Source organism: Corythoichthys intestinalis, chromosome 21, assembly GCF_030265065.1.
Source record: "Corythoichthys intestinalis isolate RoL2023-P3 chromosome 21, ASM3026506v1, whole genome shotgun sequence".
Classification (NCBI taxonomy): domain Eukaryota; kingdom Metazoa; phylum Chordata; class Actinopteri; order Syngnathiformes; family Syngnathidae; genus Corythoichthys; species Corythoichthys intestinalis.
Window position 1 is genome coordinate 20,534,665 of NC_080415.1, and position 6,533 is coordinate 20,541,197.

The following is a 6,533-nucleotide window of genomic DNA, read 5'->3' on the forward strand; positions in this document are numbered from 1 at the left end:
CTAATAATTGTGACACACATTATTTGATGTCAAATAATTATTTCTTTATGTGGGATTTTTTCCCCCACTGAATAAACCCACTTGTATTGAAGATTGGATTTTTCTCTTTTTTTCCATTAAGGTCCCATATTATTAAAATATATATATATATATATATATATTAGAAGCTAAAAAACACATAATTATTATAAATCCAATAATTATGGAGGGCACTGTATATTAACGCCTGGTCACCTGCATCTCTTTTTCATGACCACCTCCTACTGGTGTGCGTACATATTACACCATCACAGGAAGGTAGTCTTTCACTCCTCAGGCATTACGTCAACAATTTCTGATTTGGTTTTGTAATAACAAAGACGATTTACTCATTCACTGCCACTGACAGCAAGGGACATCCAATCCATTTGAATTGCGAGGGCTGGCAACGAATGATAGCTGTCAATGGCAGCCAAGGAATTAATTACAAAAGATTTTCTAAAGAGACAAGGCCTCGAGTCTATTTTTTTTTTCCTTTTAACCTATCCTGTTCAGCTGCTTAGAAAGGAGAATGGGAATCTAAGTGTCCTTATGGTCTGAACAGTTTTAATGTATACCACACATGGGAGGGTTATTCAATGTGTTTATATTTATTAGGAGAAAATCAGCGAGCAGGAAGGGGTAATGGGGGACAGAAAGGGAAGGAGTAGATATAAGAGAAGAACAAACAACAAGATATATATTAAACACCTGATAACAGAGGAGAAAGAGGATGGGTGGTGGGGTGAGTCAAAAGGAGATGTGATTAGGCGGGTGGAGCGTACGCAGAAATGTGAGGTGTGGAACCCAGGATTACGTGAATCACATGTAAGTGACATGATATGTTGACATCCTTGAGTCAATGTTTTAGTTAGGAAACAGTGATGAAAAAGTGAGTGTTACAATAAAATGTAAATAACAAAGTATATTGTAAATGAAGCAGACCAGTAAACAGATCACAAGAAGACAGCCGTCAGACCAGCAAGAGGGGATTCCATGTGATGCACGAGAGAATTAATTTCTCAAATTAATAATAAATGTGTTTGAACACACGATAATTATATTGGTGGCTGTAAAATCCTATAAGAAATCCAAACCAACAGGTAATGTGTACATTGGACTTCTGCCAAATGACAGAGCTCTGACTGTTCTCTTGGACTTACCTAACCACACCCCACTTTTTCCCAAGGCGGGGTCCAATTCTTTTCATCTATTTCAACTCCAGACTGCCATTATTGCACTTTTCATCATTGTTTGTCTCTCCAAGTGCAATTGAATTCAATTTCAACAGCATTACTGCACCTTTTTGCAATATCCCAAATATATATTTATGGCATCTTTTTACAAAGCTATAGTAGGGTGAATTCAACTAGTAAAGACAATTTCCTTGGCATTATTATTCTTGTCCCATAAAGATAATTCAGATTGGTAAACACCAGAAACAACATCAGCTAAGCTAACAAATACCATTATCAGTATTGAAAAGATTTGCCCAACTGTACACACCCATGTGCCTTTGATTTATTTGCTCTGTGTACACACATATTGTAATATACAAGAGTGCTGTTTAATCACCTCCATTTTATATAACGTTGCCCACAAAATGGAAAATGGAATTGTTGTCCGACTTTAACGATACTTATAATCACACAATATGGTGCGATCAAGTCTATTGCTGGCATTAACAGCTGAAGAGGATTAGTTTTTAGTACAAATATTTTACTAACTACAGTCCCACAAAACATTCTCTGTGGATATTTTACATATACCTAAATTGCCAGTGAGTGAGCTCTAGGGGTCAAAGGAAAGCTATCTAAATAAAACTCTTTGTGGTATGGTGAGCTTTTTTTAAAAACTCAACTACAATGTGAGTTGAGTCGATTAATCGATGTGTGTGGGGCTTTTTGGTCGTTAACCTTTTTAGTGCCAGAGACGTGAAATATTTCAACAGATTAAGTATATCTTTATAAATCCCACTCCCCCTGCGAAACAAAAATTTATTAGTGAGTGGTAGTACTATTTTCCCATGTATGAGATTTTTTATTCATACTTTCCTATATACAGTATAGTATTTCAATCTTCTGTTGATATTGCAATATATTTTATGAATTAGAGATGTCCCAAACACATATCTTTGCTGCCAAATCAAAGTTTCAGAATCTGCCGATACTGAGTCCCGATCCAATACAAAAAAAAAAATGTTCAAAAAAGTTTTAAACATGTTACTGTTCCACTGTGCCACCTTCATAATGTGAATTATTTTCTAAACAACAATAACATAGAAAAATGCTTGTCATTATTTAATGCTTCATTGAGTGAGTCCACTCTAAATGCTCACTTACACACACACAATCAGTTGCCATAGCACACTACCGCTAGTGTTTGACAAGCTCAACAACGATCGACGCATTCAGCGCCTTTGAAGGTAGCGTTCCTAAGCTTCTCAGGCAAGATCATACCTTCAATGCCTGTCAATCATCGTTAACTTTAACAAGCAAACTCCAATGCATTGCTGACCTACTATCCACTATCCTTTTCACCCGATTCCGATCCTCTGAAAAATGGCCCGATTTCCGACAATGTGATCGGATCGGGACATCCCCAATATGAAAATATCATATAATTCCATGTACTTTAAATTAATAACACCATATACTGCATTACAGTATGGTTCAGTATATTTCAAGTGATACGTTAGTACATAAATATATTTTCCCTCAGCAAGAGGCACCTTTATGCTGAATTATGAAGTTGTAATTTCGGGAGCCCGGCATGTTTAACCTCTCCGATTTTATCTTGTACTCCATAACGTAGCTTGTCGTCACTTACTATCGGCCATAAAACTTTGGCTACAAAGACGGAGTTTTTCTCTGATACCTCATTCTTTGGCTCTTGCTCCTGCTGGTAAAAATATATCAAAACGAGCAGCAACCGGAATAGCCGAAGCTAGAGATTAAGTGAAAGTGGTCAATAGGCTATAAGAAATTCCTCTGTAAATAATAGTTGATTGGAAGATAAAACCAAGGGTTTAGGTTTGGTCTCAACATTGGTAGGGACGTTATAACAGGATTACCTGAATGTACACTTTTTGCTGGGGACGGTACAGTGGGGCAAATAAGTATTTAGTCAACCACCAATTGTGCAAGTTCTCCAACTTGAAAAGATTGGAGAGGCCTGTAATTGTCAACATGGGTAAACCTCAACCATGAGAAACAGAGTGTTGGAGAAAAAAAAACAGAAAATCACATTGTTTGATTTGTAAAGAATTTCTTTTCAAATTAGAGTGGGAAATAAGTATTTGGTCACCTACAAACAAGCAAGATTTCTGGCTGTCAAAGAGGTCTAACTTCTTCTACCGAAGTCTAAGGAGGCTCCACTCGTTACCTGTATTAATGGCACCTGTTTTAACTCAGTATCGGTATAAAAGACACCTGTCCACAACCTCAGTCAGTCACACTCCAAACTCCATTATGGCCAAGACCAAAGAGCTGTCGAAGGACACCAGAGACAAAATTGTAGACCTGCACAAGGCTGGGAAGACTGAATCTGCAATAGGTAAGACGCTTGGTTTAAAGAAATCAACTGTGGGAGCAATTATTAGAAAATGGAAGACATACAAGAACACTGATAATCTCCCTCAATCTGGGGCTCCATGCAAGATCTCATCCCGTGGCGTGAAAATGATAACAAGAATGGTGAGCAAAAATCCCAAAACCACACGTGGGGACCTAGTGAACGACCTACAGAGAGCTGGGACCACAGTAACAAAGGCTACTATCAGTAACACAATGCGCCGCCAGGGACTCAAATCCTGCACTACCATACGTGTCCCCCTGCTGAAGAAGGTATACGTCCAGGCCCGTCTGTGGTTCGCTAGAGAGCATTTGGATGATCCAGAAAAGGACTGGGAGAATGTGTTATGGTCAGATGAAACCAAAATAGAATTTTTGGGTAGAAACACAGGTTGTCGTGTTTGGAGGAGAAAGAATACTGAATTGCATCCGAAGAACACCATACCCACTGTGGAGCATGGGGGTGGAAACATCATGCTATGGGGCTGTTTTTCTGCAAAGGGACCAGGACGACTGATCTGTGTAAAGCAAAGAATGAATGGGTCCATGTATCGAGAGATTTTGAGTGAAAATCTCTTTCCATCAGCAAGGGCATGGAAGATGAGACGTGGCTGGGTCTTTCAGCATGACAATGATCCCAAACACACAGCCAGGGCAACAAAGGAGTGGCTTCGTAAGAAGCATTTCAAGGTCCTGGAGTGGCCTAGCCAGTCTCCAGATCTCAACCCCATAGAAAATCTGTGGAGGGAGTTGAAAGTCCGTGTTGCCCAACGACAGCCCCAAAACATCACTGCTCTAGAGGAGATCTGCATGGAGGAATGGGCCAAAATACCAGCAACAGAGTGTGAAAAACTTGTGAAGAGTTACAGAAAACATTTGGCCTCCGTTATTGCCAACAAAGGGTACATAACAAAGTATTGAGATGAACTTTTGGTATTGACCAAATACTTATTTTCCAACATGATTTGCAAATATTTTTTTTGAAAATCAAACAATGTGATTTTCTGTTTTTTCCCCCACATTCTGTCTCTCATTGTTTACCCATGTTGACAATTACAGGCCTCTCTAATATTTTCAAGTGGGAGAACATGTACAATTAGCGGTTGACTAAATACTTATTTGCCCCACTGTACATTAATAAGACCAAAGTGAACCGGGATCAGGGCCACATTTCCCACAAAAATGAACCTAATTGATTGATAGGCTAAATGATCAATGCAAAATAAATATTGACATATAAACTTTGATAGGCTACTTGATCAATGCAAAATAAGTCTCTATTGCCATATTAACTTGTGTATTGGTTCAGGTGATACACCGTTCGATTCAAACCTTTGCTTTCAAAAATTACTGAAGAAACATTTTGAAAACTTCCAGAATAAATGTCTGGATTTAATTAGAAAATGTACATTTCATAAATCTCTGAATTTTATTAGCAAATTTAAATTGCAATATTTGAACATAACCTACATTATATTCATATACGCAATACAAACCTGTCATTCACTTAACTATCCAGTTGCGCAAAAAAATAAACATTTGTTTTGAGACTACGCAACATTATCTAAATAAATAAATTCATTCACTCATTCATTCATTTTCCGAGCAAATAAATATAACTGAAAAACCCTCTTACTCAGGGAATAACAAAAATAAAAATGGAGCCTTCTTCAAGTTGAACACTACTGTTTTTCTCCACAAGAACGGCCAGACTAAACAAAAAATGAATCTTGAAGCTTCTTGAATGAAGCTCCTATGGGCTGCTTTAAGACCAATAATAAAAAAAAATAAAAATGAAAATTGAGGAGAAGGGGACAAAGCTGGGTTCACTACATTTGTCACAGTTTAAGGTAAACAGTACAAAACACATACAGGAGGACGCTTCTCTCTAAGTAGCTTCCGTTTCGAGTTTTGCAGGTTAGCAAATTCACACAATTTAATGTTATGCTAACTGATGCAGGTTGGACTTTCAGTAGCTAAACTAGTGGTGTGTTCCTCACCTCTACAAAATTGACGTCTTTTTGCAGTACATACAGTGGATGCTGCTGGTTGAAAAAATGCTTGCGATACCCCCCCTCTTCAAAAGGGCGGCGGAGGCAGCATGTCGTCGACATGAAAATCTGTCGTTTGAAGAGGAAAAAAGTGGACTGGGACATTCAGCAAGTGAAAATGGGAAAGTCAGATGAAAATAATTCACTTAATAATGGTAGCGTCAACTATCCTTACAACGTAAGGGAAAACAATCTAAATTACCTATGTAATTGAACACATTATATAATATATAATCAAATAATGTCGCGTAAAACTTGGTGGGGATAATTTGAGCATCCCGAAAAGTTGGTAGTGTTATGTCCCTACCGTTCCTTGCAAACTACGCCTGGATAAAACCATGCAATTTGGCGACTTCACACATTAATACTGGGTCGTTAAGATGACTAGTTGGTTTACCTAGAATGCTCCATTACGCAATATTAGAGGAAAACATTTTTCCACGAAGGTTGATGCCTCTGTGGCAACTTGCCAAGTAAATGCATAAGTATAGTATTATACGGACCGTATTACTGAGAGCACAAAAAATATATATACGTACGAATACAACACAATTTTACTAACTTCCTTCCAGAATTTTTTAAAAACATTAATTAAAGTATGTATCCTTCCATCTATTTAACTGGAGAATATCAGTACACCCCTGCTGGTAACAGATCTAATAGTCACAGACTACCTGAGGAAACCTCTTGAAAAAACAAAATGACAATTCACCATGGTCAAAGTGCATAGATCTGCAATGCCATTCATTGCAGACTACCAAGACCAGTAGGAGCGCATTCCAAAGTTGGGTGCATGTAATCCGATTACTTGTCATAAATGTATCACTGGAAAAACACGACCTGTCCAGATAACACTTTCGCTCCTATTGTGACCTACACAAACATTGCATGC